This window comes from Erinaceus europaeus, chromosome 2 (genome assembly GCF_950295315.1).
Source record: "Erinaceus europaeus chromosome 2, mEriEur2.1, whole genome shotgun sequence".
Classification (NCBI taxonomy): domain Eukaryota; kingdom Metazoa; phylum Chordata; class Mammalia; order Eulipotyphla; family Erinaceidae; genus Erinaceus; species Erinaceus europaeus.
In genome coordinates, this window is record NC_080163.1 from 168,021,504 (window position 1) to 168,035,383 (window position 13,880).

Here is a 13,880-nt window from a genome sequence, read left to right on the forward strand (position 1 = left end):
GGGCCTGGGCCCTGTGCCCTGAATGCCCAGCAAGAACTGTGCGGAGGCCCCGTGTGGAAGTACTGCTGGGGACTCCCCAAGGTGCTGTGCCAGACAGCAGCCAGTGGCCAGGTCCATAGTGCTGGAGCTCTTCTAGTGAGATTCCTCCAATTCCAAGTAAGTGGCCCTTGGTTCCTGTGCCCTTGAAGGCTGAGTTGTTGTGCCCGCCTGGGAAGGTGCTGGGTGGGGTGAGGGGCGAAGTCGGGGTACAGCCGCAGAGGGGCCAGCGCCGCCCCCGGACCCAGTACCCCGGGACAGGCGCACCCCTTAGAGGTGGCTGCGCACCCCCCAAACCTCCAGCACCCAGTGGCCTTGAGCAGGGCGCTCCCCGAGATGGAGCCATGCGCACCCCCGGCACGGGCGCACCCAGGGGAGGTGTCCGCGAGCCCCCAGACCCCGCACCCCTGGCAGGGACACCCTGGAAGGGTGGCTGTGCGCCCCCAGATCGTGCTGCTTTTGGCTTCCGTGAGCGCGAGCATAGGGACCCTGCCTGAGAGTCTGGCCAGCCGGCCTTCCCTTTCCTTCCTGCCTGGAGAGGGGTCTTAGGTCCCTGGGCCTCATCCAGGGTGTCAGTGCTGGTGGCTCCAAGTGCCCCGAGGGTGAGGATCCGCCAGCACAGCTGGAGTCCAGGCAGTGCGCCTCCCGCCCACCACAAACGCCCTGGCAGGTGGGGACCCCGGAACCCACCGACCTGGCTTCAGGAGCAGCCAGGCACAGAAAACTTTCCGTGTGTCCGCCCACCCGAAATGTGCACCCGCTGTCCTTCCTCTCGGTGTGGCCCATGACATGGTCCTTGGGGGACGGCTGTTTGGAATCCTGAACTTCGAGTTTGATCTGGGGCAACATGGCGAGCCAAGCTCCCAAATTAGGGTGAAGGAGGCTGGGGCATGGGGTGCGGGTCCAGGTTGGGGGTCTCCTCGCACTACTAGAACTAGAGTGTTTTCTCTGCCTCTGTCTCTCTCAGAAGAGACATGCATTTCAGAGGGGTGCCCCAAGCCAGCTGGCTCCAACCCTTGTTGAGCCCTGGGCCCGGGCTGTGGATTGGGTCTGGGCTGAAGGTCTGGCACTTTGCAACCTGCTGGTCCTGGAGGGCACTGCCAACACCCACCCCCAACCCCCCTCGTCCCGGTGGCCTGGGCCTGGCAGGGCTCCGTGTGTGGTGGGGGGTGGGCGGGGGTCGCCTGGGGCTCTTGTGTCTGTGGGGACAGTCCTGGGGAGACTGCAGTCTGCCTACTCACACAATGGGGCAGCCAGGATGCTGGCAGGTGGGAACTGCACTAGGAGCCCCACAGAGCCAGGCAGCAGCCGATCTTGGAGCTGGGTAGGAACCTGGCAGGAACCGCAGTTTTTTTTTTTTTTTAAAGGAAATTAAAAAAAGGAAAAATGTTATTTATTAATACAAAAAAGAGAAGCAGAGAATGACTATGGCACATAACTCTCAGAAGGCTAGACATGGACCTTCCATATGACCCAATAATTCCTCTCCTGGGGTTATACCCCAAGGACTCCATAACACCCAACCAAAAAGAGGTGTGTACTCCTATGTTCATAGCAGCACAATTCATAATAGCTAAAACCTGGAAGCAACCCAGGTGCCCAACAACAGATGAGTGGCTGAGAAAGCTGTGGTATATATACACAATGGAATACTATGCAGCTATCAAGAACAATGAACCCACCTTCTCTGACCCATCTTGGACAGAGCTAGAAGGAATTATGTTAAGTGAACTAAGTCAGAAAGTTAAAGATGAGTATGGGATGATCCCACTCATCAACAGAAGCTGACTTAGAAGATCTGAAAGGGAAACTAAAAGCAGGACCTGATCAAATTGTAAGTAGGGCACCAAAGTAAAAACCCAGTGGTGAGGGGTAGACATGTAGCTTCCTGGGCCAGTGGGGGGTGGGAGTGGGCGGGAGGGATGGGTCACGGTCCTTTGGTGATGGGAATGGTGTTTATGTACACTCCTAGCAAAATGTAGACATATAAATCAGTAGTTAATTAATATGAGAGGGGGAAATCAATTGTATGTCTCAAAGGTTCTCAAAAGACAAACTTGAATCTTTTAAATAGATAGGCTACATATTTGATATGCAGACTCTCTCAAAAGCCTAGACCAAGTAGATTAGAAGCTTCCAATAGCACAGCTTTATACAAGATACTGGGTACTGTACAGCAAACCATAACAAAGGGACTTTTCAAAGTTAACCCTATTAACAAATAATGTGATGATAATATTAACTATTGATTGTCTTTTTGAACCCTAAGACAGCAGGAACCTCACATCTTCACTATAGAGCCCCTACTTCCCTCAGTCCTGGCACCCTTGGATAGGGCCCACTTTCCCGTATGCATCTCCCAATCCAAACCAAATAATATTGCATCCGCCGATCACAACCTAACCAAAGCAACGATTGCCATCTCAACATGCTTCACCTCAGACTGTATCCAGAGACTTCACGTGTGGAATGACAACCCTTCAGCTTCATTACTCGGTGAGACCTTTCCTTTAATAGTACACTCTAATTTCATCTCAGGTAGTTCACTTTCTAACAAAGTCCCATAACCTAGACATACAACAGTTTCTGTGAGAGAGAGCTTATGTACACACGTATCCATAAACTACTGCAAAATATATACCTGAAAGCAGGATTACACTAGAGTTTGCAGTGAGTACCTCCCTAACACTTCCTCTCCACTATTCCAAACTTGGGATCCATGATTGCTCAACAAATTGTTTTGCTTTGTATGTTAACTCTCTTTTCAATCACCAGGTTCCAGATGCCACCAGGATGCTGACTAGGCTTCCCTGGATTGAAGATCCCACCAATGTGTCCTGGAGCTCAGATTCCCCAGAGACACACCTTACTAGGGAAAGAGAGAGGCAGACTGGGAGTATGGACTGACCAGTCAACGCCCATGTTCAGCGGGGAAGCAATTACAGAAGCCAGACCCTCTACCTTCTGCAACCCTCAACGACCCTGGGTCCATGCTCCCAGAGGGCTAGAGAATGGGAAGGCTATCATGGGAGAGGGTGGGTTATGGGGATTGGGTGGTGGGAATTGTGTGGAGTTGTACCCCTCCTACCTTATGCCTTTGTTCACTAATCCTTTCTTAAATAAAAAATTTAAAAAAAAAAAAAGGAAATTTAAAAAAGGAAAAATGTTATTTATTAATACAAAAAAGAGAAGCAGAGCATGACTATGGCACATGCAAATCTGGGGATTGAATTCAGGACTTAATTCGTACAGAGCCATTGCCCTAGCCATTCTGCAATTCTAGAGTATAAATAGGTTATTTTATTTTTGTTGTTGTTGTTGTCACCAAGGTCTCATTGTCTCCCTTTCTTTTTTTCTTGTCTATTCTTTTCCACTCTTTTTTATTTTTATTTATTTTTCCATTTTGTTGCCCTTGTTGCTTAACATTGTGTGGTGATTAATGTCGTTGTTGTTGGATAGGACAGAGAGAAATGGAGAGAAGAGGGGAAGACATAGAGGGGGAGAGAAAGACAGACACCTGCAGACCTGCTTCACCACCTGTGAAGGGACTCCCGGGCAGGTGGGGAGCCAGGGGCTAGAACCGCGATCTTTCCTCTGGTCCATGAGCTTTGCGCCATGTGCGCTTAACCCGCTGTGCCACTGCCTGACTCCAACTGTCTCCATCTCTTAACACTTTTTAAATAAGATTATAATATAGTCCTAGCTTCCGTAGTACATATACTAAAATTGGCATGATACATAGAAGATTAGCATGGCCCCTGCTCAAGGATTACACACAGATTCATGAGGCATACCATATTTTTTCAAAAAAAGGATTATAAAATATATGTACACACATATAAGTAATTATAATATTTTAAAGAGCCAGTTAATGCAACCTGGGAGGCGGTTCAGTGGCAAGAGATCTTTTGTATGTGTGGGATCCCAGGTCTGTCTGAACTCTGGTTCTACATATGCTGAAGCTCTTTTAAAAGATTTATTAATCAGTGAGGGAGAAAGGGAGGAGAGAGAGAGAGAGAGAGAGAGGAAAAACACTATAGCATCAGTCTGGAACATGTGATGCTGGAGGTAGAATTCAGGACCTCATGCTTGAGTCCAAAACTCCAACCACTTTGCCAGCCTCCAGGACTGCAGATTGGCTTTTTTGAATAAAATCATGGTAATATTGTTCTCTTAACTGTAAATCTTTTAAATAATACAAAGTCTTTTTAAAATTTTTTCTCAAATAGTGTGCCTGGGGTTCAATCCTACCCAGAACCTTGCACCTGCATGGGACAGCTGAGAGGCCTCCCTGCCAGTCTCCATTCTGTATCCTTCAAGAGAGGGAGACATGCAAAGCACTGCTCCTCTATGCAAGGAGTCCCGCCCATTGCCTGCCTGTGTTTTCACTTGCAGTGTGGAGGATCAGACCCCCAGCCACATGCTATGCTATGTTTTCTTTTTAAGAAACAAACAACCTGCGCCTAGATTTAGGCGGGTAACTGGACTCAACAGTAGGCCAGGCCCATTTAAATTCCAAATTCAAAAAATTTAGAACCAAGGCAAAGGAAAGAACAGTCACTATAATTTTTTTAAGACACTGGGTAGCTTCTTTGCATTGGTCTCTCTATATAAACATGTTATTTTCAACATCTCTGTATTGATGATTGAAGTGGGTCAAGCTCACTTAGTTCTCCTTGAGACAGACAACGTGTGTATCTACATTTGGGTCACAATACCCTGCTGTATGTTGATCTTTGAAAGTAAATGAATGTGCTGGGGTGGGATTGGGAGGCAGAACTTGGAGAAAGAATCATCCTCATCCATAGGTGTTGCTACATTCAGCCTTCATATAGGAAACACCTCAAGATATCAGTATCAGAGCAACCATTTACAAGTATTTTTTCAAGATTTATTTTACTTTACTTGTTTATTGAATAAAGACAGAGAAACTGAGATCGTAGGGGGAGGTAGAGAGAAAGACACCAACAGCACTGCTTAACCGCCTGTGAAGCTTCCTTCTTTACAGGTGAGTCAACAGTTATTACCATCTTAAGCTAGGTATCATTTCTTCCTTTCTTTCTCTCTTTTTCTTTTTAATTTCTTTATTGGGGAATTAATGTTTTACATTCCACATTAAATACAATAGTTTGTATTTGCATAACAATTCCCAGTTTTCCATATAGCAATCTATGTATCATTTCTTTTCTTTCTTATTTTTTTTTTGTTATTGGATAGCGACAAAGAGAAATTGAGAGAGAAGGGGGAGATAGAGAGGAATAGAGACAGAGAGACACCTGCAGACCTGCTTTACTACCTGTGAAGTGACTCCACTGCAGGTGGGGAGCAGGGGGCTTGAACCAGGATCCTAAACGGTCCTTGCTCTTTGTGCCATGTGGGCTTAGCCCACTGTGCTACCTTCTGGCTCCCTTAGGTATCATTTCTAAAGCCTGTTAAATCTAAAATGTTCTTAATCTTTTGTAGTAATTTCCTGATTCATGTTTGCTTGTCTTAAATATCTTGGTTCTGTTTTAGTTTGCCTTGTGGGAAGTCCCATCTGTCTTTGGTCTTGGTAATTTTCCAGGGCTTGTAGTTGAATGCCAGCAAGGACGCTCCCAGATAAAAAAAGAAATCGCTCTGCATGTGCTTCGAGATAGGCTTTACCAGAAGATTATAGAGAAAGACGTGTCGACAGCAAAATAACAGAAGAATGCAGGTATATATATATATATATATATATATATATATATATATATATATATATATATATATATATATACACATTTAAATAAAAGAAAAAAGAAAGGTGGGGGTCAGGTGGTAGTGCAGGAGGTTGAGTGCAGGTGATGCAAATCACAAGGATTGGTGCAAGGAACCTGGGTTGAGTTCCTGGCTCCCCACCTGCAAGTTGTCTCTTCATAAGTGGTGAATCAGGTTTGCAGATGTCTTATCTTTCTCTCACCCTCTATGTTCCCCTCCTCTCTCGATTTCTGTCTGTCCTATCCACAATGACATCAATAACAATTATAATAACCATAATAATTATAAAACAACAAGTGCAACAAAATGGAAAGGAAAAAAATGATTTATTTATTAATGAGAAGGTGTGAGGGAAGAACTAGAGCATCACTGTGACCTATGGAATGCCAGAGATTAAACTCAGAACTTCATGCTTGAGAGTCCAATGTCTTATTCACTGCACCACCTCTCAGGACACTGCAGATAAGATTTATTTAGTAGAATCACTTAACAACTGTTCGAAGAGTCATTCTGCACATGCCTTACATATGGGAGTCCCTCGGATTGATTCCTGGCACCACTGAACAGCAACACAGACACAGCAAGCCAAGTTCAGTGGATGGTAGATCTATGCTTAGGTCTCTATCTCAAAATCATAAGCATTGAACTGAGAGGTAGCTTATTGGTAAATTGCATACTGCACATGCATAAGGCCCCAAGATTGATCCCCAGCATACAGAAGTTCTGAGTGGTGCTCTATCCATAAAAATAAATAAACGAAGGGATCCAGAGCTTGCTCCCCCAGTAGAGTGCACATCACATCACCATGCTTGCAGACCTGGTGTTGAGCCCTAACACAACATGGGAGCACCAGGCATGATGGCAGGTACTGTGATGTTTCTCACATGCTCTTTCTCCCACTTTTTCTATTTCATTTTTTAAAAATTTTAAAGTCAATTTTCATTTATATATATATTAATATATTTATTTATTATTGGACAGAGACAGAGAAATACGGAGGGGAGGGGGAGATAGAACAGGAGAGAGACAGAGAACCACCTACAGCCTTGCTTTACCACTTGTGAAGCTTCCCCTACCCCCTGCAGCTTAGGACCAAGGGCTTGAACCTGGTTCCTTATGCACTGTAATTTGTGTGCTTAACCAGATGCACCACTGCTGGCCCCCTGTATATTTTATTCATTTATTATTTCCTGGATAGAAATTGAGAGGGAACAGAAGATCTAGAAGGGGAGACAAAGAGAGACACCTGCAGTGCTACCTCACCACTTGTGAAGCTTCTCCTCAGCTGGTTGTATCTTGGGCTTGAACCTCAGTCCTTGTGCATTGTAACATGTGCACTCCACTGGTTATACCACCTCCTGGACCCCATTTTTTCATTTTTAAATTTAAAAGGAGAAAACAACTGTTGACAACAGTAGAATTATGTAAGTATGAAACTCTGGTGTAAGTATGAAACTCTGGCGTACTAAAATACATCAATATATTCATCTTTTTTTAAAGGTCACTTTGTGAGTGCACATGTTATAGTGTGAGAGGACCAAGGTTCAAGCCCCTGATCCCCACTTGCAGGTGGAAGCTTCACAAGCAGTGAAACAGTATCTTAATGTGTCTCACTTTCTTTTTCCACTCTATCTCCCCTTTCCATCTCCATTTCTTTCTTTCTTACCAAGAAAAAAGAAAAAAAAACTTTTTTAAAGGTTTCTTTATATTAAAAATGTTTTTTCATTATTCTTGACCAAGTAAAAATCTCAGGACATATAGAAAATATACTCCGCTGTGAATAATAAATAACTTGAATGTTTAGGCTCTCTGTGTCTGTGCCAGAAGGGGTTTGCTAAGAAGTAGTGGTTTTTAAATGCAAATTCCTATCTTCAAGTCTACCTACTGATGCTCCTCTGCAATCTGAGACCATCACAGGCAAGGGATAAATATATTATTTGCACTGTCACTTACACTACTGCAGGCTAAAACAAGCGTAGGGAAAGTGGAAAGGCCAAAAGTAGGGAAAGCTAAGATATCTAAATCAAAGTGACTTGTGACAGTTATTATAATGCTTACTGTTATGAAGCCCACTTTTCCTAAAATGCTACAAGGTTTACTGCAAATAACTCAAAAACATGGCTATTTTGGGCTTCCAATTGGGCTTCCAATTCCAAAATTCTCTTTCAACCCCATTCAGGTTTTACTTTTGTTTGTAAAGATTTATTTATTAATGAGAGAGATAGGGGAGAGGAAGAAGGAGAACCGCAGCATCGCCGGAGATCAATCTTGCGACCTCACACCTAAGAACCCCAAAGCATTATTCACTGCACAACCTCCCAGACAGTGGCAGCCTTTATTTTTCTTTTTTTATATTTATTTTATTTATTTATTCCCTTTTGTTGCCATTGTTGATTTATTGTTGTAGTTATTATTGTTGTTGTCGTTGTTGGATAGGACAGAGAGAAATGGAGAGAGGAGGGGAAGACAGAGAGGAGGAGAGATAGACACCTGCAGATCTGCTTCACCGCCTGTGAAGTGACTCCCTTGCAGGTGGGGAGCCGGGGTTCGAACCAGGATTCTTATGCCGGTCCTTGTGCTTTGCGCCACCTGCGCTTAACCTGCTGCGCTACAGCCCGACTCCTGGCAGCCTTTACTTTTTTATAATTTAAAATATTATGATACTTTGCTTACTTAAGAGGCAAAAGATTTATACAATCTGAAGAGAACAAGAGTATACATACTTTGCTTATTTAAATGATACATACACTTTAGTAGAACTTACACATTTGAATAAAACTACATACATATGTAATTCAAAATCTAGGAAATAGAGAAAAATGAAGTGGGGGGAAAACCCTTTCCTGACCCTCGACCTTAGACTCTATCAGTAGAGAATATTACAGTATGGTGTTTTTAAATGAATTTATTTTCCCTTTTTAGTTGCCCTTGTTTAACATTGTTGTAGTTATTGATGTTGTTGTTGTTGGATAGGACAGAGAGAAATGGAGATAGCAGGGGAAGACAGAGGGGGAGAGAAAGACAGATACCTGCAGACCTGCTTCACTACTTGTGAAGTACCTTTCCTGCAGGTCCGGGGAGCTGGGGCCAGAACCAGGATCCTTCCGCTGGTCCTTGCACTTTGCAGTATGGTTTTGGCAGAGATATTTATTTCTGAACCCATAGGGATTTGTAATAAATTTTTGTAATAATATGTTTCATTTTAAAACTTGAAAGTATCTTAATTTCCATAAAAAATTTCATTAAAATGACCTTTAAACCAATTTTCTCTTTAGACAGTTATGATACAAATCCTGAATAGAAATAGCTTGAGGAAGAAATTTGAGTTAACACATTAGTAAACTTGCTGGAGAACGGACTGATGAGGGTAAAATATAGATTTTTAATTATTTTAATTTCATGAATTACAGAAGGTGGTAAAGGGGCACAGAAGCAGCACTCTAGCATATGCAGTGCTTGGGATTGGACTCAGGACCTAAAATTTAGAAGCTCTAATTTCTTCCATGGTGCTACCTACCCATCTTCAGAGATATTTTTCTTTTGTTTTGTTCTAAAGATCTTATTTATTCATTAATGAGAGAGAGAGGAGCAGGGAGGATCTGCATGTTACTCTGGTATATGTGGCACTGGGGATTGAACTTGGGACCTCATGCCTGAGAATCCTATACTTTATCCACTCTGCCTCTTCCTCCCAGTACCACTGATAATTTGGCTTTGATTGGAATTGGAACTACTGAAGAAGCACTATTGGGTGCTGGGTGGTAGTGCAGCGAGCGGGTTAAGCACACATGGCACAGAACTCAAGAATAGGGGTTGGGATCCCAGTTTGAGCTCCCCACCTGCAGGGATGTCACTTCACAAGTGGTGAAGCAGGTTTGCAGGTGTCTGTCTTTCTCTCCCACTCATTGTCTCTCCCCCGACCCTCAATTTCTCTGTCCTATCCAGCAACAATGATAAACAAAAAGAACAACAAAAGGCGGGGGGGGGGGTGATGGCCTGCAGGAGCAGTGGATTTGTAGTGCAGGAAGAAAAAAAAAGAAAAAGAAACACTCTTACTCCATAAGTAAACCTGAGATAACAAGAGTCTTAAACAATTAAATTCCTTCCACTCTTGCTCTTTGTCAATTGTATGTGCCTGACATTCAGAAATAGAAATCCTTAGAAAAGAATTTGCGGTGCCTTTTCCATTGTAGTAAAGATAGTAATTATATTAAAATGTGAATTCCTTTCTATCTCTGCACAGGTTGGAAAAAGAACCTAGTCAGAAAGAATCCAGACCTACAATTTCACCCAGAATAGTGTCACTGACCACAGGGTAGGATATGAAGTCCATGATATTAAGGTAATATTACTGAATGTGCTTACTGTATCTTTGATTTATTAAGGAATCAAATTTTGGGGCCTGGTTTATTAAGGAATCAAATTTGGGGGCCTGGTTTATTAAGGAATTTGGGGGCCTGGTTTATTAAGGAATCAAATTTGGGGGCTCTAGCCGGTATCCTTAGGCTGATCCTTGTGCTTTGCACCACCTGTGCTTAACCCACTGCGCTACAGCCCAACCCCTGTTAATATTCTATTATCTTCCTTTCCTTCTTGGCTTGGTCCCTTTATCTTGCTTGCAAATCTGTCATCTGAACTGAGAAGGTTGAAAGAGGAGGGGAGGGGGCCCACTGAGGTGGAAGGATCCAGGGCCACATGTATGCCCTGCCCACTTCACTCCCAGGTCAGACTGGCTTTCTCTGCCCCCTGGAGCCTGTCTGTGCATGTGTGTGTGTGTGTGTGGGGTGTTTACAAGTGTTTCCTGATGCTAGAACAGTCTCGTTGGAGTGTGACTGCTAACTGCTTTTTGGCAGGATACTATTTTAAATAGTCCTGGGGTCCTGATTGTGGTACACCTGGTTGAGCACACATGTTACAGTGCACAAGGATCCAAGTTCAAGCCCCTGGCCCCCATCTGCAAGGGGAAAACTTTTTGAGTGGTGAAGCCATGTTGCAGGTGTCTCTGTTTCTTTCCCTATCACCTACCTTCCCTCTGAATTTATGGCTGTTTCTATCCATTAAATAAATAAAGATAATAATAGAAAAATTAATTTACATGACAGAAGTCTACATCAAATTGGCATTTGAAATAAGAAAGCTCTTTTTTGAGGTCCCCTGTTACAGAGCACATGAGTGGAAACAAACTGCTTCTGGAAAGCCTGTTTTTAGTAGCTTAACTTTTTCCTTTCTTTAATTTTCTTTTCTTTTTAAACTATCTTTATTTATTGGATAGAGACAGCCAGAACTTGAGATGTGATGGAAGGGGGAGAGAGAGGGAGGGAGAGACAGAGACACTTGCAGCCCTGCTTAGTCACTTTTGAAGCTTTCCTCCTGCAGTGAAGATCAGGGGCTTGAATCCAGGTCCCTCTCCATTGTTGTGTGTTTAACCAAGTATACCACTGCCTGACTCCCCCCTTTTTTCTCTTGGCTTTTCTTTCTTTGTTTATTTTTCCTTTCTTTCTTTTTTTTTTTTCTTTTGGGCTTATCACCAGGTTTCAGGGCCAGCACTATGAATCCACTGGTGCTGGCAGCCATATATATATTGATTCATTTATTTATTTATTTTGGCTAAGACAGAGAGAAACTGAGAGGGGCGGGGGTATATAGAGAGGGATAGAGACCTGTTTCTCTGCTTGTGAAGTGTTCTTCTGCGGGTGAGGAGACAGGGCCTCCAACCAAGATCATCGCATGGGTCTTTGTGCTTTTATACTATGTGCACTAAACCCAGTGAACCCCCACATACCCCACCCTCCCATTTGCATTCCTTTATAGGTGAGAGGAAATACAAAATAAGAGGCAAAATCTTCACCCAGCACTTTGTTTAGGGCAGAAGAAACTCTGCAAATGTCTCCCCTCAGCTTAGAGGGAGAGGGGAGTTTCTCTGCATGTGATGCCTCTTTTTTTTTTTAATTATCTATGTCTGGATTGACTTATTGATTCGATAGAAAGAGAAATTGATAAGGGAGGAGCATATAGAAAGGGAAAGAGATAGAGACACCTGTAGCTATATTTCACCACTTGTGAAGTTTTCCCCCTGCAGGTATGGGGCCAGGGGCTTGAACCCAGGTCCTTGTGCACTATGATGTATGCACTTAACCAGGTGCACCACCACCTGCCCCCATTTTTTTGCTTTTAAAGAAGCTTACACTGATTTTTTTTGCATACAACTCTCTATATATGCTATTATTTTTTAAAGGTTTATTTATAAAATGGAAACATTGACAAGGCCATAGGATAAGAGGGGTATAATTCCCACCACCAGAACTCAGTATCTCATCCCCTCCCAATGGCTTTCCTATTCTTTAAGCCTCTGGGAGTATGGACTCAGGGACGTTATGGTGTGCAGAGGTAGAAGGTCTGGCTTCTGTAACTGCTTCCATGCTGAACATGGTTGTTTACAGGTGGATCCATACTCTCAGTCTGTCTTTCTCTTTCCCTAGTGGGGCAGAGCTCTGTGGAAGTGGGGCTCCAGGACACATTGGTGGAGTCTTCTGTCCAGGGAAGTCCAGTAGGCATCTTGGTAGCATCTGAAACCTGGTGGCTAAGAAAAGAGTTGACATATAAAGCCAAACAAATTGTTGACCAATCATAAACCTAAAGGCTGGAATATTGCAGATGAAGATTTGGGGTCTCTGTTTTGAAGATAGCTAGTAGGCCTATTTTAAAAATGTTATATTCCAAAGGGATATATATTCCAAAGGGATATTATATTCCAAGGGATATATATTCCAAAGGTATATTATATTACTACTGCTTTGTTCTTCTTTCAGCCAGTCTCAACGTGCAGGTAGCAGGGATGGTTCTGGGCAAAGCCCTATTTCTTTTTCTGGCTCTGAGATTTTGAACTTTACATCCTGTCTCTAGATTTTATTCAAACTTAAGTCTGTCTCTAAACCCTAACACCATCAACACAAAATGAGTTGAGTTAGATTCTTAAAATTTATTTTGTATTTGAGTCCCCACCACACCTGCAGAGGAAAGCTTTGTGAATGGTGAAGCAGTGCTGCAGGTCTCTCTCTCTCTCTCTTCTCCCTCTTTACTTCCCCTTTCCCTTTTGATTTCTGCTGTTACTATCCAATAAATAAAGATAATAAAAATATTTTTAAATTTTTAAAATATTTATTTTCCCTTTTGTTGCCCTTGTTGTTTTATTGTTGTAGTTATTATTGTTCTTATTGATGTCCTTGTAGTTGGATAGGACAGAGAGAAATGGAGAGAGGAGGAGAAAACAGAGAGGGGGAGAGAAAGATAGACACCTGCAGACCTGCTTCACTGCCTGTGAAGCAAATGCCCTGCAGTTTGAGAGCCGGTGTACTTAACCCACTGTGCTACATCCTGACTTCGCTTAGATTATTTTTAAGGAATTTGTATTTACAATTAAATTTTGATTTGATAGAACAAGGCAATTCATACAAGGAAGGGAGATAATGGAGAGAGAGAAAGACACTTACAGCTCTGCTTGCTTGTCAAGCTTAACCCCACCCCCTAGCAGGTAGGCACTGGGGCCTTGAGCCTGGGTTCTTAGTCATGGTTATGTGCATGCTCAACTGAGATCACCACCACCTGTGCCTATTTTAAAATTATTAAAGAATTTCTTAAGAATCCCCTCAACACTTTATCTGTACTATTCCAGCTTAGGTCCATGATTGGTCAACAATTTGTTCGGCTTTGTATGTTAACTCTTTTCAACCACCAGGTTCCAGATGCTAGCATAATGCTGACCAGACTTCCCTGGACAGACAACACCACCAATGTGTCCTGGAGCTCTGCTTCCCCAGAGCCCTTGCCCACTAGGACAAGGGAGAGACAGGCTGGGAGTATGGATCAACCAGTCAACGGCCATGTTCAGCGGGGAAGCAATTGCAGAAGCCAGACCTTCCGTCTTCTGCATCCCACAATGACCTTGGGTCCATACTCCCAGGGTTAAAAAACAAGAAAGCTATCAGGGAAGGGGATGGGATACAGAGTTCTGGTGGTGGGAGTTGTACCCCTCTTTTTTTAAAAAATATTTTATTTATTTATTCCCTTTTGTTGCCCTTGTTGATTTATTGTTGTAGTTATTATTG

At 43.2% G+C, this 13,880-nt stretch overlaps 1 non-coding gene across 1 annotated transcript; it reads left to right on the forward strand.

Moving 5' to 3' along the window:
* The first annotated feature begins 3,732 nt into the window (after window positions 1–3,732).
* On the forward strand, window positions 3,733–3,839 carry LOC132537209 (U6 spliceosomal RNA). Its single transcript, XR_009548671.1, has one exon. It is a non-coding gene; the product is annotated as a U6 spliceosomal RNA (small nuclear RNA).
* The last annotated feature ends 10,041 nt before the right edge of the window (window positions 3,840–13,880 follow it).